At 44.7% G+C, this 24805-nt stretch overlaps 1 long non-coding RNA gene across 1 annotated transcript; it reads right to left on the bottom strand.

The window, feature by feature from the left end:
• Positions 1 to 3063: 3063 nt before the first annotated feature.
• Positions 3064 to 4640, bottom strand: LOC124277933. Its single transcript, XR_006898942.1, has 2 exons — positions 4182 to 4640; positions 3064 to 3877 (listed from the first exon to the last, which is right to left on the bottom strand). It is a non-coding gene; the product is annotated as an uncharacterized LOC124277933 (long non-coding RNA).
• Between the last annotated feature and the right edge of the window lie 20165 nt (positions 4641 to 24805).

Genomic DNA, 24805 nt, shown 5'->3' with positions numbered 1-24805 from the left:
TCTCGTCCCCACGGAATGTAAGTCAACAGAGATAAACGTTGCCGTCTTTCACTTTGTTTGTCACCTCGAGGACGACAAGAAATGCAACCATCGTTTTCGAGATTCTGGAATTGCGCATCTAATATTAATTCGAGACGATGCAAATCCCTTTCTTCCCATTGATGTACAAGCCGATGTGCGAGTCGACATACAAGTTGAAGTTCAACAGGTAGCTCTTTGTTCATTCTTCACTTTGTTTGTTGTTTAACGCCGCACTCGGCAAAATTCCAGCCATAGGCGACAGTTTGTAAATAATGGTGTCTGGATCAGACAATGCAGTGATCAACAGCATGAGCATCGTTCTACGCAATTGGGATACGATGACATGTGTCAACCAAGTCAGCGAGCCTGACCATCTGATCGCGTTAGTCGCCTCTTACGACAAGCATGGGTTGCTGAAGACCAATGTTAATTCTAACCCGGACCTTTACGTGTCCATTCTCCACTAGTTGACGTCGAACTATGTTGAGCTAGACAAGCCTCCCCCTGTATCGGCTGCGTTCTCCACTAGTTGACGTAGATCTATGTTGAGCTAGACAAGCCTCCCCCTGTATCGGCTGCGTTCTCCACTAGTTGACGTAGATCTATGTTGAGCTAGACATGCCTCCCCCTGTATCGGCTGCGTTCTCCACTAGTTGACGTAGATCTATGTTGAGCTAGACAAGCCTCCCCCTGTATCGGCTGCGTTCTCCACTAGTTGACGTAGATCTATGTTGAGCTAGACATGCCTCCCCCTGTATCGGCTGCGTTCTCCACTAGTTGACGTAGATCTATGTTGAGCTAGACAAGCCTCCCCCTGTATCGGCTGCGTTCTCCACTAGTTGACGTAGATCTATGTTGAGCTAGACAAGCCTCCCCCTGTATCGGCTGCGTTCTCCACTAGTTGACGTAGATCTATGTTGAGCTAGACAAGCCTCCCCCTGTATCGGCTGCGTTCTCCACTAGTTGACGTAGATCTATGTTGAGCTAGACAAGCCTCCCCCTGTATCGGCTGCGTTCTCCACTAGTTGACGTAGATCTATGTTGAGCTAGACAAGCCTCCCCCTGTATCGGCTGCGTTCTCCACTAGTTGACGTAGATCTATGTTGAGCTAGACATGCCTCCCCCTGTATCGGCTGCGTTCTCCACTAGTTGACGTAGATCTATGTTGAGCTAGACAAACCTCCCCTGTATCGGCTGCGTTCTCCACTAGTTGACGTTGATGTCGAGAAAAACAAACCACCTTTTGTATCGGCTTCTAGTTGATGTTGAGAAAAGACAACTCGCCCCTTGTAAAGGCTTTATGCTTCACTAGTTGACGTTGATGTCGAGTTCATGCGAGCTGAGACAAGCCTAGTCTGTCGTACAGACCCTGAAGCAAAAATATATCCAAGAAAGGCCACGCAAGTCTAGAAACTGTGGCATCTGAAAATGAAGAAAGTCTCAGGGCTTCTTTTCAAATCTTTTATATTTTTTTATTTATTACTATGAACCTTTTTCAGTAAAATATGTTCATTTCAGAGACTAGTTGTTAGTCTAAGACAAGCCGTCCCTTGTATGGACTTCATACCTCACTAGTTGACGTTTACGTCGAGCAAAGTAAACGCGCCCCTTGTATCGGCAACGTCTCCACTAGTTGACGTTAAGGCAGTTTGATGTAGGACAATATAGGTTCTTACCCCGTTGTGGCGTCCTGTATTATCCAGTGTGATGAGGACAAGTCCAGTGCTTACCTTGTTGGACAAGACGCAGTCACGGACCGCGATCAAACTTGGACGTCTCTGAACACATATAATTTTGAAAGAAACAACTAACTTCATTCAAATAGAAAAGGAGCCACAGTGCCTGATGAAAATCTAGACTTGCTTCATTTAGGGCTTGTGCATTAGGATACGGACGACTGTGAGTCATTGGATTGTGCAATGACCAGTCTACGTGAGCCAATATATTCTGCAGGTTCACCTTTGAGACTGCTGATCTCTCACATACAAACACGCTATCTAGACAGAGCTCTAATTGTTACGGGAGGAAGTCCGGGTTATTAAGACGACGTTTTGTGTCAGCTAAGGCCACCTCAAGAACACATCAAAGTCAGCTTCCTCCCTCGGCTGACCTCAAACCCCTCCTGTAGGCGAGGGCACGGCCCTGGGGGCTGGTGAGCGTCTGATGCTTGATAAAACCCCACCCAGGGGCCATAAATCTGACTCGAGTGTCGGGCAGGGACAGGCTGTGTGCTGTATCTCCTAGGGTGGGTCGGAGAGACAGGGGTGGGGTAGGGGGTATCTCGGTCGGATCAGAGGCATACAACTGTTGTCGTTATTGCATGAACAGTTGTGGAAAACATAACGATCATCTGATATCAACTAGAAAGTGTTAAATTTATGATCTGAAATGTTGATAATCACCTTTGAAAACAAGGTTTGCATTTATTCGAGATATGAACGCTGATGTTCAGCGCAACCGGAAACCAAAGAACGAGTAACATCTGTAGAACAAAGCGAGGCCCAGCGACTCCTGGCGATCTGGCTTCGTTGTCCCAACGATAACCAAACTAACGATATGATTAACCTTTTCAAGTAAAGGAAGCAACTGTGTGTCTCCAACATTCCACAGCGAGAGCACATGCAATCAGTGTTTTAGATAGACACTGGTGTTTTGTTGAAGGCCTTAATAATATCAGATACCATATAATATATAAGATTAAATGGCCCCTGATAATGTTTAATTGAATCGTGAGTGAATGACGTTTTACACCGATTATATCAATTTTGACATGCAGTGGATTACAATTATAACGAACTCACGGGGATATATATCTGTTGTTCGTGATAACCGTAGTTCGTTATACGCGCTTCGACTAAAATATCGAACAAAATATAGGACAAAACACACAGTCCGACAGATGTTCACTATTATGAGGCCACGAGCCTATAAATACAAGCGATGTAACTTGCAAGACCTTACAAGCTTATACAGATATAACCTTTACTAGGAGGCTCACTTTTTCTAATAGTTATAAAAATTATTACTTGAAATAGACACATCAATTATCAGGATAAAGTTTTATTTCTTATGTTTTGTACCTGACACAAAACAGTCTGGTGTTAGTTATATCCACCTGCTATATAAACGTACTAGCTGTATCAGCAGTATGGGTGGGGGATAATAGTCGACTCTATTCCCGTGTTAGAACTATTCAGCAGTACTCTTGATTGAAACTTGGAGACGTTGTAAGACCAAGCACTTCTACCCCATATGTCACCTGCGGAGCCCAGAGATCACCCCTGCTCTAACCAGTCACCCGTTTGAATGGAGAGAGGGGCCATTACCAGAAATTAACGAACTCCGCCTGTCTGGCAAAACACACCTGGACTCGCAAAAACGCCACAAGAACACAGGTGAAACAGCGTCCATGTCGCTGTAAGTCTGGCCAACAATGATAGATAGGGTCTCCGGCGATACACACTGACACTTCTATATTTTGTCTGTCTCAAACACAAAGCGCCAGTGTCAGACTGAGACTGACAGACATACAGTCAGGGCTATGTCGCAACTGTTGGCGAGGATACACGCCGTAGCGCCGGCTTCTGGCCACGTCTGTCACCAACGTGAACAAGACTTTTAGAAAGTAGCTTCGACATTTTGTTATACCCACTTACAGATGTATGAAGAAACAGACAGACGCCCCAAGCAAGTAGGATGGCCAAGTATCACTGGCTCCTAGAGACTGGGAGAAGTCGAATCCGGAACATACACACCAAGTACACTGGTTCACATGCTGGAGTCAAATGACGAGGAAGAGAGTGCCCTTCGATAAAGGTCTATACCAGATAGATATTTATATTCCTGGTCTGTTTATCTGCAAATGAACTAATAGCAATTCTAAAATGTTTTAGGTATGAATGAGTAAGTGAGTGAGTTTAGCAATATTCCAGCTATATGACGGCGAGTCTGTACAATCCAGTCTTCAACAGCATGAGTATCGATCTACGCAATTGGGAACCGATGACATGTGTCAACCAAGTCAGCGAGTCCAACCACCCGATCCCATTAGTCGCCTCTTGCGACAAGCATGGATTACTGAAGATCAGTTCTAACCCGGATGTTCACGGGTCCATAAAATGTTTTAGATATATGTTTGAATATCACCAGGAAGTACTCACTTTCAGTTTTACTGGTATGGATAAGTCTCGAGATGTAACGGGGTATGGAAACCGGACTCCTGAACACTGCGAGAGTTTGTAGTTTAGGACGCACTGCGATGAGGAATATTTCTCAACTCATGCCTTGCCGAGAAAAAAGAATGTAGATAACTCCGGTTCGAAGTCGTCTCCATCAGCTGACCACGCGCTGGATACTGGTAATAGTAGACGACATAATTCTTTATTTATCCTCCAGGTTGGGAGAGTACAAAGTACATGTTGCAAAAGATAATATTCACACCACTGTCACATCATTACGTGACACAATGTCTCTCATAAAGCTGGCTGCACTGCTTAGTGCTGTGTGACTTCTCTGCACGTCAGATGAATGTATCTTACAGACACACTGGTAAATGTTCTCGAGTCTTCCGCATTAAGTCCATACTGCGGCCTACATGACAGAAGACACAACACCATCTCAATGTCTGACAAGGAACCATACACTGAAGTCCACAGGGTCAATATTGATCAGTTCACACCACAGCTGATCTCTCACAGTGAGTAAGTTATCACACTGCACGACAGCATGAACACACGGATCACTATATAACCGTCCACACTTCTCACACAGGTACACAGTATCTTTAATGTGTCTGATGCTGGAACATACCTGCACAAGTAACTTGGACGAGGTTTGGTACAGGTGGTCTTCCCGAGACAATGTCCATGCTGGATGAACACACCGATCGCTGTGTATCTGTGTGAACCACTGGAGATCTGGATCAACTGTTATCCTATCTGTCCAACAAGAGGAATGGAACTTCTAAACAGCGGCTTTTACACTTTGTTTGAGCGAAGTCTTATGTGGAAATATGCCAGTTGACAAGTAGGTTTCAAGGGGTTTACCTCCCCAGCGCCTGGTTCATCACCCAGAAATCATAGACTCTCAAAGTCAATCTGCTTTAACCACTCTGCTATGTAAACACACCCTTGCCCTTATTGTAAATACATACCCTATCATTGTATTCTGCTCTTTGATCTCACTGCATTGTTTGTACATACTTAATTATACCTCCTTCTTCCCTTGTATATACTCAGTTTACATATCTGGCTTCCTGTACATCTATATATATATACTGTACTGTTCACTATCACCATTATCCACCTGAAGAAGGGGAAAGAACCAGCCCAGAAACGTTGTGAAAAATAAACCAGGAAGTTGTTATCCATACGATTTCTCTTATATCGTATATAATTATCTTAATAATAGCATGACCGTTATTGAATGGGCATTGTATTATTCCGTTGCCGATCGCATGATCCTTTATGCCACTTCATTATTTTGTCGCCTCGCCAGTTTTTTCTCATGATTCATTTGATCCATCACCAATACGTTACCCTAATCAATCTCCTTCACGTGTGTGTGTGTGTGTGTGTGTGTGTGTGTATGAGAGAGAGAGAGAGTGTGTGTGTGTGTGTGTGATTTCTAAACTCTGTATCTGCTTTTCCCCCTGGTGATCCTGTTGAAAGTTTGCTAAAATAGTTGTCAAGCCGTACTCACTGACTGCTGACTGATTCACTCACTAACTCCATCACTGAAAATTGTGAAACTCCAATTTTGAAAAGGAAATTGAACTTTATATTTTGGACGAAAGGCCGGTTTCTACACAGTTATGTCTGATACAGTTTAACGGTAAACTCCTTATTCTGTTGGGGATTCCTGAACAGATATGTCCCAAAACTGTGGCGTAAAGGCCAGGTGGGGTAGCCTAGTGGTAAAAGCGTTCGTTCGTCACGTCGAGGACTAGGGTTCGATTCCCCACATGGGCATAATGTGTGAAGCCCATTTGTGGTGTCCCTCGCCGTGATATTGCTGGAATATTGCTAAAAGTGGCATAAACAGTCACTCACTGTCTGAAAGTCGTGCAATGTACAGTTGAGTGAACATACCTGGACCGAGCGGTAGTCCACCAGGTAATGTCCTGCACCTGGTCAATTATGCCCCTTTCCGAGCCACCCTGGTGGTCTGACCTCGCCGCCCTACAATTCTGCGCTTAATCAGAGAACAAGAGCGGTACAGGTAATTTACCTGAATATCTCTAATCACCAGGTATATGCGTCGCTTCCTTAAGCGGCCTTGTTTGAAGTCACCATTCAGGTAAGAAGTCAATTTGTAAGCGCAGTTAACTCGCCGGCCTGTGGACGGATAAAGGAGGAGCACTTGGGAGACTTACGAATATCCGGGGATTATTGGGCGTGTTATTAGGACTCCCGCAGTGTTTGCGGTGAAATCCAATTGGCCAAATTGCATTTACATCTCCCTACAGGGACTTGGCGTTCGGAAATTACCTTGAGTCAAAATGTTCCATTTTGTATTTCTCCGTCCTTTGATTCTGTTCACCTGGACAATAGAAGGGGAACGCGGGGGGGCAGGGGATAGGTAAATAACAGGTACGTCATAAAGAGAAAATGGCTTTCAGTGCTTGCTGACCACTTTGAATAAAGTTGGTTACTGTGCCAAATCCGTAACCTGAGTGTTTTATTTTTAAATATATATTCCTCCGAGATGCCTAGACGCAGCTATCACAGTTTTCATATTTAACATATATAATTATATACCAAAAGCACCAGATATAACTTCGATTTGACGCTTATAGACACGTTGCAATGCATCATGGGTGTGTTTGAGGGGCACCTTCTCTTCATCTTACGGGGCACGGGAGACCCTGTCGTCCCGTGCGCCGCAATCAGCTTGCAGTGTTGGGCACGCCAGAGACCTATGTTCGTGGGTTAGAACCCCGGGTTGCCACGATTGTCAGCACCTTGACTAATGTTTAGTCTATGATTATAAGTTTGGTCGAAACAAATAGTTCCTTTAAATTGAAAAGGAATGAGTGAGTTTAGTTTAGTTTTAAGGCGCTTTTATCAATATTCAAGCAATATCACGGCGGGGGACACTAGAAATGGGCTTCACACAAATTGAAAATGAGCCTTAGTGAGATGGGAGATTCTGAGCCCGAATCTGAGGAAATCCAGACTTGCTTCATTTTATTCTTTAGCGTTGCAGAAAAGGCTGGGCGGAAGGGAAAATGTGTACTTCAGGGACTGTGAGGCATAGTCAGCAGCATACTCGTCGTCATGGTTTTACTTCAACTTCTTTATTCTCATAAAACCACCGTCGGTGGTACAAGAGCAAAGAATATACAATATTTACAAATGTACATAAACATGCGTCATGATGATGACTTATTTACGTAACAATTTATACAAGTGAGAGATAAAAAGGGATAAACATTTGCTAAGTATAAAATTGACAGGCGACATGACCTTGTTAAGAGTTGATAAATTTGCCTAATTGTGATATTTTCGGGGATGAATGATTTTCTTAGGGAATTAAGTGACGTACATTTAAAAAGATAATGGAATTCGTCACCAACTAAATTACAGTCACATAGTTTACATAATCTTTCTTCTCTCGGTATGTTCTGCCATCTGCCGGTTTCGATCGGAAGGTTTAGATTTGAGGTTCTAAATTTCAAAATAGGGATATATATAGAGTTTGGAAATAAAATATATTTTTCAAAAACCAGTGATTTTTAAAATGTTGATAATAAAGTCCCTTAGAACTGGAACATTTATCTTCTTGCCATTTTTGAATAAACTGATCTGTTAGAATTTGCTTTGGTTTCGAAACTAGAGACTTTGTAGAATATGCCGAGGGATTTACATATATTTCGGATAAACCGATTCTGTCTAATTGTTTTATGGAATGTAACCAAGGGTATGCCGTAGGGTGTTGTTCATAATCATGTCTAACATATTGTTATAAAACATGAGATAGTTTGATCGTCTCAGTGGACGCGAGTTTATGCCAAAAAGACAACATATTAACATAAATTCTTATATTAAATGGGGCTCTACCAAATTCGCCATAAACCATAAAGTTTGGGGTGGATTTTCTGAGACCGGAGGACATTTTTTAAAAACTTTCAATGAACACTTTCAATAAGTTCTGATTTCTCATACCCCCATATTTCGGATCCGTATGTAACGATTGGTGATATGATAACATCAAAAGCTGACATGAGACAATCAAGTGGTATATTTACATTTATGCTTTAATAGACAGTACATCGCTTTTGTGGCATCTCCTACTACACCAGAGTATTGTCCGCCCCATCATTCCCCGTGATAACATCTCATAAGGTGATTATAGTAGGGTTGTACCCATGTGAACACCCCTGGTTGGAGAGATCAACCGTTGTTTATCTAACATCGGGAAAAGTAACAGGCCTGCGACTTGGACGTCTTTTACACGGGTAACGTCATTGTTGAGACGTTAACGTTGGTCACACAGCGCGTGCCCTGGAAGGAGACATGTGATCACATCGTTCCAACAATCAACAACCAATCCACTTTGATGCCATTCTACGGTGTTGACCATGTTTACATACACCTGAGGAACGTGACCGGGGGAACATCGACACTGGCGTATGATGAATCCGGCCATGAACACTGGACACCTGGTCCGATAACTATTGTCAGGACCTTCCAGGTGTCTGGTTTCTAGTTGGTATTATGTTTTAATGAATCATCCGTGACATGATGGTAATGTTATGTGCCTATCTTGGCTTGTTTATCCTGTCACTGATCCTCTAGACGAACGTATAGTCTATGAAATAGTCTATTCAATTTTACACAATACATTTATCAATTTAAAACATTTACCACTGAGACTGATTACATAGTATGGAAAAGAGCAGGCTGCATTATATTTTATAATCTAGGTTTGATTTAATAAAATACATATATTCCTGAGAGAGAGAGGGGGGGGGGGGGAGAAGGGGGCTGTTTTAGTGAGTGAGTGGACCCAATATATTCAACAAGTAACTAATTAAGACAACCTCAACACTCCAACAGTGGCCGAGCGGGGTGTCATTAGATAGCAGAGACCCAACCATCTCGGTTGAGTGATCTGCACCAGCGCACTGTAGTTATGTTGTCCCAAGGAGGCCACCAGGGTTGCGTCAATGTTCTCAGTGGAAGGAGAAGGTACAGTCTTAGCCGGTGTGTATATGTACTGTGAACATAGATTTTGTTATTAACGAGTTCAGCAGAGGTCGGCCGTAGAGACTTCAAAGCAAGTCTCCAACAACAGTAATTCGGACTTGGCCGCAACATCTCCGCGAGCAGAAGCACGCAGAGGTCGTTCTTTGACTTCAGGAAACGCTCAAACACAAACATTGGCACGTAACAATTACAGATATATGTCGTCTGCTCGTACCGGAAGTGGCCACTTGCAACTCGACCTGGCACGTGTTGAGATCAGCTGATTATAGAATCTGATAATAGAACTGCACTGCACCGTGGTGACTCGGAATGGTGGGTGTTGGAACGAGTGTTTAATGTTACCAATTTGTTCTGGCATTGTCTATAAAGTATTATTATTCTCTTATACTTGCTGGTACTTAAAAAAATTCACTTGTCGCACATAGGGCTTATCAATACTTTACCTTACAGAGTCGATCTATGAATATTTCTCATGTCTTCACCTCTCTGAGTTTTTAACGAATAGTTCGTACAGATTGAACTTGTTGACAGACACAATGCTAGCTGTCGATGTACGGGTTACATGAGTGCGAAAGATCCGCTTTATTAGCATGGGGTTTAACTCAGATCGCTTGGTTAATTACTGAAGGAAGCTTTTCTAAATAGTGCTGCTACTGTTTGAAATAGACTATGCTTTATTTCCCTTGACGACCTTTTGTATTATAATTCGAACTGCTTCTCTAAAGAAAACCTTTTCAATGAAAGTTTATAATTGAAATTAACTTTTTTTTAAATATAATGAAGTTGAGCATTGTACTACGACTGTTATATTGCCATCACACGTACCTGTGTGGTTGATTATTAAAAGGCAAATGGCCCGCGTTATGCTGGTATTCTAATTTCGCCCATACATATGTCAAGGCTGTCAGACGCTATGTAATATGGTATTTATTGCGAAAACGATGAAATGCCAAGAATCCCCTATCCTGCTGCTACGAAGACACATTCATGTGTAAAACCGGCCGACTGGACCGGAACGCTGAAGTAGATGCACCTTGCGAATATGATTTGATAACCATTTCATGGGAACGGATTGTTAAATCATCCATTAAAAAACAGCCATTCCGGGGCTCGCACCCACCTTCACATCACCATGATGAACAATGATGAGGTAGCCATTGCCTCATTTTGTTCCCCGACTCCTGTTATTACCCTGGCGACACAAGAGTTACCCGTCGTGATCTGGAGTCCCGCTAGAGGTCGCTCAGTGCCATCACGCCACGCGATGTCACGTCACATCACGCTTCATGGTCACGTGGACATGAGGATCGCCTTTACTGCCTGGTGCCTGTTGGAGGACGCATATATAAACTACATTTTTGTACAATTCCATGAGTCGACACGGTGACGGCACATCGTTGACAACAATCACCGTTAATGCCGATGCACCTATTTCAGCCTCCACAGGAATTGTTCCTCATTATCTTGACATCTTAACAAAACAATATCTGCAGACTCCTTTCAAATTGTTTAATACTAAGCATCCCAGCAGGCTAAACGATAAAGTAACGTAATATGGCAGAAACATTAAGTCACGTGATGATATGTCTGCGACAGCTACATAAAGTTTTGGAGAAGAGGTGAGGTGAAGCTGGCGTTGAAATCTTTTAACACTTACCAATACATAAGAATGATATTGCGTGAATGCACGTGAATGTGTGAAAGCTTGTACTGTCCCGGACTAATGCCGGTGTTTTGAGTGCTAGCTCGCTGAGGTACCCTGCTGCACTTTAACATGCATACTCCTCAAAGAAACATAAGACTGACCTGTCCTTGTATCCGACTACGGCAAGGCAAGGCAACAACAAGTACACTACTTTATCGCCTGTCTGACGGCCAACCTTCCGACAGATGCTCTATTTGGTAGATCACGGAGGCGGTTTACATCACACTTCATGGTCACGTGGACATGAGGATCACCTATACTGCCTGGTGTCTCTTATATAAACTACATTTTGTATAAACCCTCCCCGGATTCAATAAGAGCCGACACAGTGACGGCACATCGTTCACACCGTTAATGCTGATGCACCTATTTCGAAGAAATATCTTTGCATCTTCTAAATTTATGACGTCCTCATATGAGCGAAATATTCTCGAGCACGACGTTAAACCCAATTTCACCTCACCTCACCTCTAAATTTATGAGGAATAGTGTACTGTACATTCGTCTGATCGCTTAGAAATTCAGATCTGAATTGAATTCAATATATATCATGTCTTGTCAGTCTAAAATGGTTAGAATGGACACATGCCTATTTTTGTGAGCTCACGAACCTCATCTTTAAATTCGAACCAACGATAAGCGGACCCTCTCTTGGGTATGAGACGCAACTTTTCACAGCGATGGTACTGACAGACCGATGATGACGATTAGATCGACTCAGATATTCAGATAAAATGATGCAATTTTGCTCAACAATTGGTACTGACAGACCGATTATCAAACCTACTTTTGGCAATAACTGTCCTTGTAAAACTCGGTCACCTGGCCTCCGTTGAGGCGTCTAGAGTCGGCATACCTTTATGTCGGTCGTGACAGGAATGCCACGAACTCTGAATTGAGATAAAACACAGCTTGTAATTCCATCCATCAATGCAAAACAATACGTGGTGAAGATAGGGATGTCTTGTCCTGTGATGCGACTTCCACGCTGGCCTAGAACCACAGTCATCCCACCTGACACCCAGCCCCCACCCACCACAGTAGCCACGGCAACGGGTGTGGCCCCCAGCATCTGTGGAGTACTTTATCATCTGTACACCTTGTTTCAGACACTGCAAAGTGATCATGAAAGTGATAACCCCGGATGGACCCTTCCGGGGCTACAAGGGGATGCACTGTTCGTCACCTGGTGAGTCAGAGCGTCGCATAGGTAGGATGCACTACTGCCAAGCCCTCTTCGTCAGCCCTGGTAGAGTCAGGTTCAGCTGGTCCTTAGGGCTCCTTTTCAATATAAATGGGCTTGTTTGTTACTATCAAAATTATATATATTCAGAGGCTAAGCCTTAGTCTAATTTGCATGTCACTGGTTAAGCTTTCAGCGAGATGTGTACGTCACTTCAGTTGGGCTCCTGGTTAAATCTAAAATGACACTTCACAGTTATATGAATCGAAAAGGTTGCATGACATGACCAAGTGGACAATGATCGCTTACGTAGCAGTAAAACCAGTGGTCAGTGGCACAGCGTGATGAGCTACGCACTGTTACAAAAAGACCCTTATTTCGACCGATGTCTTTCTCATCGCTGTTATATTTGTTATATATACTGATGGAAGGAAATAAGGGATCACATGATAGCACAAGTGTTCCTTTATTTGTTTCCAGGTTTCTTCACAAGCTATATGATACAACGCTTGTGAAGAAACCTGGAAAACATAAAGGAACACTTGTGCTTTCATGTGATCCCTTATTTATTTCCCTCAGTATATTTTTAATAATGATGACCCCACACAGTTGACGAAATGAAGTGTAAATATTGTCTTCTCCCGTTGTGTTGAAAACTGGAGAAGGTACCCGAATGTGCATGGATAGTTTAATTTGCCGTAGCAAGCCATAGACATACTTGAGGTCACCCCCCTATATGCCGAGATCGGTAAGATTGGAGGGTGGAGGTTGACACGGCAGGTGCTTGTGGGTTCAATATGCGTGTGGTGCTGTAACTGGGAGGTCACACACCAAATAAATAAAGCTGTATTTACACTGACAGTTATCATGCACGTGGTCAGATCGTCATATGATAGACGCTTCTTCATCTTAGTTACAAAACCAACTATTACCAATGCTTGCTACACGCCGCAGGTAGAGTTGGGATCCTGTTAGATGGTGTATACAACGATCAAGATGGCAATATGATGTTGTATACAACAGTGAAGCTGGCAGTTAGATGGTGTATACAACAGTAAAGTTGGCAGTTAGATGGTGTATACAACGGTGAAGCTGGCAGTTAGATGGTGTATACAACGGTGAAGCTGGCAGTTAGATGGTGTATACAACGGTGAAGCTGGCAGTTAGATGGTGCATACAACAGTGAAACTGGCAGTTAGATGGCGTATACAACGGTGAAGCTGGCAGATAGATGGTGTATACAACAGTGAAGCTGGCAGTTAGATGGTGTATACAACGGCGAAGCTGGCAGTTAGATAGTGTATACAACAGTGAAACTGGCAGTTAGATGGTGTATACAACAGTGAATCTGGCAGTTAGATGGTGTATACAACAGTGAATCTGGCAGTAAGATGGCGTATACAACGGTGAAGCTTGCAGTTAGATAGTGTATACAACGGTGAAGCTGGCAGTTAGATGGTGTATACAACAGTAAAGTTGGCAGTTAGATGGGGTATACAACGGTGAAGCTGGCAGTTAGATGGTGTATACAACGGTGAAGCTGGCAGTTAGATGGTGTATACAACGGCGAAGCTGGCAGTTAGATGGTGTATACAACAGTGAAACTGGCAGTTAGATGGTGTATACAACAGTGAATCTGGCAGTTAGATGGTGCATACATACAACGGTGAATACAACGGTGAAGTTAGATGGCGTATACAACGGTGAAGCTTGCAGTTAGATGGTGTATACAACGGTGAAGCTGGCAGTTAGATGGTGTATACAACAGTGAAGTTGGCAGTTAGATGGGTATACAACGGTGAAGCTGGCAGTTAGATGGTGTATACAACGGTGAAGCTGGCACTGTGAAGCTGGCAAGATGGTGTATACAACGGTGAAGCTGGCAGTTAGATGGTGTATACAACGGTGAAGCTGGCAGTTAGATGGTGTATAAAACAGTGAAGCTGGCAGTTAGATGGTGTATACAACGGTGAAGGTGGCAGTTAGATGGTATACAACGGTGAAGCTGGTGTATACAACGTTGCTGGTGTATACAACGGTGAAGGTGAAGCTGGCAGTTAGATGTGTATACAACAGTGAAGCTGGCAGTTAGATGGCGTATACAACGGTGAAGCTGGCAGTTAGATGGTGTATACAACGGTGAAGCTGGCAGTTAGATGGATGTATACAACAGTGAAGCTATGGCAGTTAGATGGCGTATACAACGGTGAAGCTGGCAGTTAGATGATGTATGTATACAACGGTGAAGCTGGCAGTTAGATGGTGTATACAACGGTGAAGCTGGCAGTTAGATGGTGTATACAACGGTGAAGCTGGCAGTTAGATGGTGTATACAACGGTGAAGCTGGCAGTTAGATGGTGTATACAACGGTGAAGCTGGCACTGTGAAGCTGGCAGTTAGATGTTGTATACAACAGTGAAGCTGGCAGTTAGATGTGTATACAACAGTGTATACAAGCTGGCAGTTAGATGGGTATAAGCTGGCAGTTAGATGGTGTATACAACGGTGAAGCTGGCAGTTAGATAAGTGTATACAACGGTGAAGCTGGCAGTTAGATGGTGTATACAACAGTGAAGCTGGCAGTTAGATGGTGTATACAACGGTGAAGCTGGCAGTTAGATGGTGTATACAACGGTGAAGCTGGCAGTTAGATGGTGTATACAACGGTGAAGGTTAGTTAGTGAATTGCACTGTAAAGCTGGCAGTTAGATGGCAGGCAGATGGTGCACAACAGTGAAGCTGGCAGTTAGATGGTGTATACAACGGTGAAGCTGGCAGTTAGATGGTGTATACAACGGTGTATACAGCTTGGTGAAGCTGGCAGTTAGATGGTGCATACAATGGTGTAAACTGGCAGTTAGCAGTTAGATGGTGTATACAACAGTGAAGCTGGCAGTTAGATTGTGTATACAACAGTGAAGCTGGCAGTTAGATAGTGTATACAACAGTGAGGTGCACTGTGAAGCTGGCAGTTAGATGGTGTATACAACAGTGAAGCTGGCAGTTAGATGGTGTATACAACGGTGAAGCTGGCAGTTAGATGGTGTATACAACAGTGAAGCTGGCAGTTAGATGGTGTATACAACGGTGAAGCTGGCAGTTAGATGGTGTATACAACGGTGAAGCTGGCAGTTAGATGGTGTATACAACGGTGAAGCTGGCAGTTAGATGGTGTATACAACAGCAGATTGAAGCGGTGGCAGTTAGATGGTGTATACAACAGTGAAGCTGGCAGTTAGATGGTGTATACAACGGTGAAGCTGGCAGTTAGATGGTGTATACAACAACAGTGAAGTTGGCAGGTGAAGCGGTGAAAGCTTGCAGTTAGATGGTGTATACAACGGTGAAGCTGGCAGTTAGATGGTGTATACAACGGTGAAGCTGGCAGTTAGATGGTGTATACAACGGTGAAGCTGGCAGTTAGATGGTGTATACAAGTGAAGCTGGCAGTTAGATGGTGTATACAACAGTGAAGCTGGCAGTTAGATGGTGTATACAACGGTGAAGCTGGCAGTTAGATGGTGTATACAACAGTGAAGCTGGCAGTTAGATGGTGTATACAACAGTGAAGCTGGCAGTTAGATGGTGTATACAACGGTGAAGCTGGCAGTTAGATGGTGTATACAACGGTGAAGCTGGCACTGTGAAGCTGGCAGTTAGGTGTAATACAACGGTACAACGGTGAAGATGATGGTGTATACAACAGTGAAGCTGGCAGTTAGATGGTGTATACAACGGTGAAGCTGGTGTATACAACGGTGAAGCTGGCAGTTAGATGGTGTATACAACAGTGAAGCTGGCAGTTAGATGGTGTATACAACAGTGAAGCTGGCAGTTAGATGGTGTATACAACGTATACAAGGTAGTGCAGCTTGGCAGTTAGATGGTGTATACAACAGTGAAGCTGGCAGTTAGATGGTGTATACAACAGTGAATCTGGCGGTGAAGATTAGATGGCTGTATACAGCTGGTGTTAAGGCAGTTAGATGTGTATACAACGGTGAAGCTGGCCGCAGTTACAGATGTATAAAGGGCATACAACGGTGAAGCTGGCAGTTACAAGATGATGTATACAACGGTGAAGCTGGCAGTTAGATGGTGTATACAACGGTGAAGCTGGCAGTTAGATTGGTGTATACAACAGTGAAGCTGGCAGTTAGATGGTGAAGCAGTGAAGCTGGCAGTTAGATGGTGTATACAACGGTGAAGCTGGCACAGTGAAGCTGGCAGTTAGATGGTGTATACAACAGTGAAGCTGGCAGTTAGATGGTGTATACAACGGTGAAGCTGGCAGTTAGATGGTGTATACAACGGTGAAGCTGGCAGTTAGATGGTGTATACAACAGTGGAGAAGCTGGCAGTTAGAATGTTAGATGGTGTATACAACGGTGAAGCTGGCAGTTAGATGGTGTATACAACGGTGAAGCTGATGGTATACAACGGTTAGATGGTTAGATGGTATACAACGGTGAAGCTGGCAGTTAGATGGTGTATACAACGGTGAAGCTGGCAGTTAGATGGTGTATACAAACAGGTGAATGCTGGCAGTTAGATGGTGTATACAACGGTGAAGCTGGCAGTTAGATGTTGTATACAACTAGTCAACTTCTTGTACAACACAAACGGTTTCTATATTATTTTTTATAAAAATATAATAAGAAGGAGCCCACAGACTTTCTTCATTTTCAGAACTTGAAACAGTCGTAATGTAGACTTGCTACATATTCTAGGCATGTATGGGCTTTATTGTGTATATTTGTTTCAGGGCCTGTATGACAGACTATGTATCGGATGGTACTTCGTCACCCTAGTCTGTCTCACAGGCAGTATCTAGCCCTATCAGCAGTGCTTAAGCCCTAAATGAAGCAAGTCTAGAAACGCTGGTCTCCCTAGGGCTCCTTTTCAATTTAAATGGGCTTGTTTGTTACTATCAAAAGTACATATATTCAGAGACTAAGCGTTAGTCTATCCGGTACCCCGACGGGGTGGGTCACTGCCTACTATATTGGTGCCTGGTCGACTTATATACAAGGAGTCTTGAGATCGTGTCTCTGATTTTGACTTTGACTACAAATAGACGTCGTTGCAGAATTCCTTGTGAAAGAGCATGGTAATTTTAATATGTGAAGTACATTTGTTTGCAGCTATTGGACTAATTTGAAAATTATGAGATAATTATAAACTGTTAACATATTTCCCTGTATTGGTGAGTGTTGTGCTATACGGTTTCAGCATTTTATGGCTTTTGGAGACCTGTCATGAAAACTGTGTAGAAGTACTATGTCTCTACCACTGTTTCTGCCACCTGTGGAATGGGTGTTAAAGTCAGCACGAGAGTATGTCACCACCTAGCCAGTCATTAGCGGCTCATAAAGGGAGGGGGTTATTGGTCACACGTGTTTTGTTCCGCTAGATGGCGTGCACATGTCAACACTTTGAGGAGTCACGTGATGTATGGGGTACAAGTGGAGGACGTGACGGAAACGACATACATGTGTCGGACACTGACAGCAGTAGATGAAACTAGAAGTGACGGGGACACACACAGACGTGTTCTTGGAGTACCTTAGAGGGGTTCGGACAACGAATGATTGATTCATCCATTAAGGAAGGACTGCCAGTACGTTTGTTTCATCCCCGGAAACTCCGTAGGAGTCCGGTACATAATCATCCATGGTAACAATTCCTAGAAACGCTATATATGTCGACCGTAACGTCGACACGGGGGGCTCAGTGGTCAAGGTCGTACGCATAGCTGTGCAAGGTATCTTGCTTCCCGAGACCCCTCTGAACCCAGTTTCACAAACCATCTTCCAGTGCTGCAGCTTGTACAGGCCAGTTCTGAACTAGTCCTGAACCTGGGTTCGAATCCCTCGTCTGTATTCTGAACATTGTTCAGTCAGCACACTTACCCATAAATATGGGGATCACCAAAGCCGTAAATGTCTTCAAACTAAACAAATACACTAAATATGACAGTTCCCAAAGCTCCCTTTATCCACTAGTTCTAGGTCATTCCTAGGCCTAGATTTTCGAAGGCTTCTTAGAGCTAAGATAGTCGTAAGTTAATGTTAATTTATGCCACTTACGACCAACTTAACACTAGGAGACTTTCGAAAATCTAGGTCCTGGTTCTGAATATTTTACTAGGACGTCTCAGCAGATCTAATATACAAGCAATATCGATTATGTCTGATTATTGGCTTAAACAAGTACATATCACTCCTGTCAGTGATACAAACTGGTAACACTTGTATGTTCAAATCATAGGGACAGTTTTACATTTCAGATCCACTTTGTAATTGTTTTTCACCGTTCTTCGTTACACCGCCCCGATGAACCTGACACGTCACTACTACTATTACTTTGGTGGACAAGAGTGTGAACGCAAGGTACCCCCTTCCATCTGTGGGCAATATCCTGCGCCCCCTGGTCTCTGGTCCTGCCACATGGGGGTCATCTCGTCGTGTTTGTTTACTGTTAGTCCCTGCCTGAACACATCAGCACATCACCTAGATGTCGCTTGTTGTCCTATGTCTAATTGGCCGGGTTTGGTAGCTATTGCATCTGTGATGGGGAACACAGTACTACGCGAGGTGCTGGACCACTATCATATACATGCATGACAGTAGGTCATGGGGAACACAGACATGGAGATGCATGGCACAGTTGGTCTTACTGGTGTGTGGGAACACAGGAGATGCATGTGCAGTATTTGGTCAGTCTGGGAATCACACACAGGGAGGAGTAGGCATGACAGGAGATGCATGGCAGTTGGTCAGGAACACAGGGAGATGAATGCAGGAGACGAACACAGGGAGATGCATGGCAGTCACAGGGTGATGTCAGGGGAACACAGGGAGATGCATGACAGTAGGTCTGGGAACACAGGGAGATGCATGGCAGTAGGGTCAGGGAACACAGGGAGATGCATGAACACAGAAATGCATGGCAGTAGGTCAGGGAACACAGGGAGATGCATGACAGTAGGTCTGGGAACACAGGGAGATGCATGGCAGTAGGTCAGGGAACACAGGGAGATGCATGGCAGTAGGTCTGGGAACACAGGGAGATGCATGGCAGTAGGTCTGGGAACACAGGGAGATGCATGACAGTAGGTCTGGGAACACAGGGAGATGCATGGCAGAACACAGGTGCATGACAGGAACACAGGGACACAGGGAGATGCATGACAGTAGGTCGAGGGAACACAGGGGAACACAGGGAGATGCATGGCAGTAGGTCACAGGGAACACAGGGAAATGCATGGCAGTAGGTCTGGGAACACAGGGATGCATGACATGCATGGACACATGCAGGGTCAGGGAACACAGGGAGATGCATGGCAGTAGGTCAGGGAACACAGGGAGATGCATGGCAGTAGGTCTGGGGACACAGGGAACACAGGGAAGATGCATGGCAGTAGGTCTGCATGGCAGAACACAGGTCAGGGAACACAGGGAGATGCATGGCAGTTGGTCAGGGAACACAGGGAGATGCATGGCAGTAGGTCAGGGAACACAGGGAAATGCATGGCAGTAGGTCTGGGAACACAGGGAGATGCATGGCAGAACACAGAGAGATGCATGGCAGGGAACACAGGGAGATGCATGGCAGTAGGTCTGGGAACACAGGGGATGCATGGCAGGGGAACACAGGGGAATGCATGCATGGCAGTAGGTCTGGGGAACACAGGGAAATGCATGACAGTAGGTCATGGAACACAGGGGGAGATGCATGGCAGTAGGTCAGGGAACACAGGGAGATGCATGGCAGTAGGTCTGGGGACAACACAGGGTCTGGGAACACAGAGGGGAGATGCATGACAGGTAGGAACACAGGGAACACAGTAGGTAGGTCAGGAACACAGGGAGATGCATGCATGGAACACAGGGAAATGGAGGTCAGGGAACACAGGGAGATGCATGACAGTTGGTCCAGGAACACAGGGAGATGCATGGCAGTAGGTCAGGGAACACAGGGGGAAATGCAGGGAGATGCATGACAGTAGGTCCAGGAACACAGGAAATGCATGGTCAGGTCTGGGAACACAGGGAGATGCATGATACATGACAGTAGGTCAGGAACACAGGGAAATGCATGACAGTAGGTCAGGGAACACAGTAGGTCAGGGAACACAGGAAATGCATGGACAGTGGGAACAGTAGGTCAGGGGAACACAGTGGAGTCTGGGGGAGCAGTATGCATGAGACAGTAGGTCAGGGAACACAGGGGGAGATGCATGGCAGGAAATAGGTCAGGGAACACAGGGAAATGCATGGCAGTAGGTCTGGGAACACATGCATGGCAGTAGGTCTGGGAACACAGGGAGATGCATGACAGTGGGTCAGGGAACACAGGAAATGCATGACAGTAGGTGGAACACAGGGGAACACAGTAGGGGGATGCATGGCAGTAGGTCAGGAACACAGGGAAATGCATGGCAGTAGGTCAGGGAACACAGGGGATGCATGACAGTGCAGGTCAGGGAACACAGGGAAATGCATGACAGTAGGTCCAGGAACACAGGGTCCAGGGAACACAGGGAGATGCATGGCAGTAGGTCAGGAACACAGGAGATGCATGACAGTAGGTCAGGAACACAGGGAATGCATGCATGACAGTAGGTCAGGAACACAGGGAATGCACAGTAGGTCAGGGAACACAGGGAATGCATGACAGTAGGTCAGGGAACACAGGGAGATGCATGACAGTAGGGTCAGGGAACACAGTAGGTCTGGGAGGAATGCATGGCAGTAGGTCTGGGAACACAGGGAACACAGGTCTGGGGGAGATGCATGACAGTAGGTCAGGGAACACATGGCAGTAGGTCAGGAACACAGGAGGGGGACACATGCATGACAGTAGGTCAGGGAACACATGCATGACAGTAGGTCAGGGAGATGCATGGAACACAGGAGGTCAGGGAACACAGGGAGATGCATGACAGTAGGTCAGGGAACACAGGGAGATGCATGACAGTAGGTCAGGGAACACAGGGAGATGCATGGCAGTAGGTCAGGGAACACAGGGAGATGCATGACAGTAGGTCAGGGAACACAGGGAGATGCATGACAGTAGGTCAGGGAACACAGGGAGATGCATGACAGTAGGTCAGGGAACACAGGGAGATGCATGGCAGTAGGTCAGGGAACACAGGGAAATGCATGGCAGTAGGTCAGGGAACACAGGGAGATGCATGACAGTAGGTCTGGGAACACAGGGAGATGCATGGCAGTAGGTCAGGGAACACAGGGAGATGCATGACAGTAGGTCAGGGAACACAGGGGAATGCATGGCAGTAGGTCAGGAACACAGGGAGATGCATGGCAGTAGGTCAGGGAACACAGGGATGCATGCATGACAGTTAGGTCAGGGAACACAGGGATGCACAGTAGGTCAGGGAACACAGGGAGATGCATGACAGTAGGTCAGGAACACAGGGAAATGCATGACAGTCAGGGAACACAGGGAGATGCATCAGGGAACACAGGGAGATGCATGGCAGTAGGTCAGGGAACACAGGGAGATGCATGGCAGTAGGTCAGGGAACACAGGGAGATGCATGGCAGTAGGTCAGGGAACACAGGGGATGCATGCATGACACAGGGAGATGCATGGCAGTAGGGGAACACAGGGGAAATGCATGACAGAGGTCAGGGAACACAGGGAGATGCATGACAGTAGGTCAGGGAACACAGGGAAATGCAGGTCAGGAACACAGGGAGATGCATGACAGGTCTGGGAACACAGGAAATGCATGGCAGTAGGTCAGGAACACAGGGATATGCATGACAGTTAGGTCAGGGAACACAGGAATGTGCATGAAAGTTTGTCAGGGAACACAGGGAGGTGCATGGTTGATGGCTGATAACGAGTGGTCAGAGATACCAAAGAAATGCTGTAACGAAACGAACTTGTACAATTTTGACAAAACAAGGCAATACAATACAATACAATACAAAAGTACAATGGCAACGTATTTACTGACTTGAATGTAGGTATTGAGTTAGTTACTTGTGACAACCATGATGTGTGGGTATCCACAAAGATGAACATTTTATATAGAGTTCCGTCCTCATGCTTTTCATCTACTGGTGTAAATATAAACTCAACGTTTTTGAAAATATTTCAACTTTGAACAAACAATAATTTACACGTAAACCGACATGGCAGTTGTGACTAAACCCACATAACGGCACATAATGGAATTAGCCGGCGAGAGAATCAGCTACAGGGGGGTACATCTTGTTGACAGCTACCTGACAATGATACACGGAAACATAAAGGCTTATTGAAACGTTCGGTGCATGATAGAAGACATTCAATCAAGGCATGACAATAATAACCAGCATAGGCATCCATCACGTGTGGGGACGGGCTGTCAGGACGGAAGGGACGGGGGTCAGCGTCGAGGGGTACGTGAGGGGGTGAAGAGGGCGGCGTCTGTGTGTACTCTGCTAATGGCTATCTGTGCTGGTCAGTGGACAATGACCGCTGGTTTGGGTTCCTGCTAGGACAAGTATCCAAAGCGTATTACCACAGCGACATGTCACTTTGAGTGGCAATAAATCAAACTGATTGATGTTTTGCATCAAAATACAAAATCGTTCCTCTCCCCTTCGCCCTCACTCAGTGGGGGACGAGCTCCTCCCTGTCCCTCGGGCCTCAGGGGACATTAACGCTGATTGATACTCATCAAGAAAACACAAGCTGTTGTCCGTATCCTCCATCCCGCCCTAGGGTTCTGGTCACTCTCTGTTACACTGCCCACTGTGACGTCACAGTAACCCTCTGTTTGAGAGATATGGGTCATCTCGGAGATTGATGACCACCAGCATATGGACCTTTGACAAGTACTACCTGTACAGCTGATTTATGTTGTCAAGTTTGCTGGGATCATTCTGCCTCGGGTCAGTCTTAAGTGTTTAGCTCATTTAGATAATCAATTAAAAAGCAATTAAAGAGGTACGGTGCATGGGAATGACGGAACTAAGTGTTAGGAACGAATTCAATATTCCAACCTTATTTCTTTAACACGCCATTGGGGTCACATGTTTCACAGAACCACCTTATTTTCCCTACTGCCCAGTCCTACCTGCAACGCTAAAGCCCTACTTTCTCTAGATTCCCTCAGGTTCTGAATTTCCCATCTGACTGGGGCTCCTTTTCAATTCAAATATGTTTATTTGTTACTATCAACATTGTATATCTTCGGAGACAAAGCGTTCGTCTAACATACAAACTGCAATGTTAAGTGATGCTGCATTAATGGGAGATCTGTCACGTGCTCGTACGACTCAAATACACATAACATTATCATTCATGAAAACCAAACACAAAGAGGTGTTTTATCTTCATGTAAATGTGTTTTATCGCTTCCTGTCAAATTGAGTCTGAAGGACAATAAAGGTATACATAACAGCCAAACCTACGTACGTACACCTCTAGACGATGATTTATGACCCCAGGAACAAACACGTATTAGTGCGACGACTGTTTGTCGACAGCTCCACATCTACGGCCTCCTATCTCCCTGTAGCGCGCTCTGTACCACTCACGGGGATTATTAGAAACAAAACATATCATAAAGATTTAAAAAAAGCAACGAGACATTGGCTCCGGGGAATTAAGTTGGGGTTGTATGTCGTATAGGTTCGTTAAACGAATCCCCGACCCCCTGTTAACCTCGTCCCCACCCCCGGGCGGTCAGTGTTTCACATCCAGCCCCAGGCAAGTCCGGAAACACACACTCCTCTTCTACCTGCACTTCCTTGGGATTACAATCAAGCTGGGTTCAAATACAAATGGCTAAAATAATAATGTTGATCAGAATCTTTTAGGGAAGGTAACGCTAATTTGATGGCACCGATAACCATCGTAAAACAGGAAGAGGAGGGCCCATTAAGGGCTGTCCAGACTCCCTAAAATATATCTGAATATATGGATAGACTTACGCTTAGTCTCTGAATATATACTACCCTTCAAAAGTTTAGACTCACTAGTGTAAATGTACAGCCACTTACTTCAGTCAACTGTTCTAAACTAGATTTTGCAAAGTATTCCATACTGTTTAATGGTACTGTTTACACATGAACTGATGTATTGTAAAACAAATTTGTAACATTGAAAACATTATTGTCATGAGTTCAATAAATGATGAAACTCAGTGAAAATTGGTGAATTCTTAACACAACTTTACACCAAAACGCAGCTGTTCCTATGTTCGATATTTGCACATGCCTTTCAGCAATTTGATGCATGATCCTCGTGCAATTCATCTGCGTAAGGTTTGCAATTGGTTCCCCCAAGTTAGTGGAGAAATTCATCTTCAATGTACGTATGTATGTATATACGTAACATATAGTGAATGCTTTAAGTGGGTCTAAACTTTTGATGGGTAGTATATATAATGTTCATAGAAACAAATAATTCATTATGATGGGAGATTCAGAACCTGAACCTGGGGGAAATTAGTCTTACATTAGTTAAGGCTTCAGCGTTACAGAAGGGCAAGGCGAAAGGGAAAAGAATGCATGTTCAGGGCCTGTGGGACTGACGACTACGGGGATGGTGAAATCTGGCGGGAGAGGCTTTGCCCGACTTGGTGCCAGCACGATTACGAATGACACTCACTTTATATTAAATTTTAAATTCTTCAACTAGTACATCGAGGAACACATAAA

Source organism: Haliotis rubra, unplaced genomic scaffold (genome assembly GCF_003918875.1).
Source record: "Haliotis rubra isolate DU_JTF1 unplaced genomic scaffold, ASM391887v1 Scf23, whole genome shotgun sequence".
Taxonomy (NCBI): domain Eukaryota; kingdom Metazoa; phylum Mollusca; class Gastropoda; order Lepetellida; family Haliotidae; genus Haliotis; species Haliotis rubra.
The sequence above is the reverse complement of the archived record's forward strand: the minus strand, read 5'-3'. Positions and strand labels throughout refer to the sequence as shown.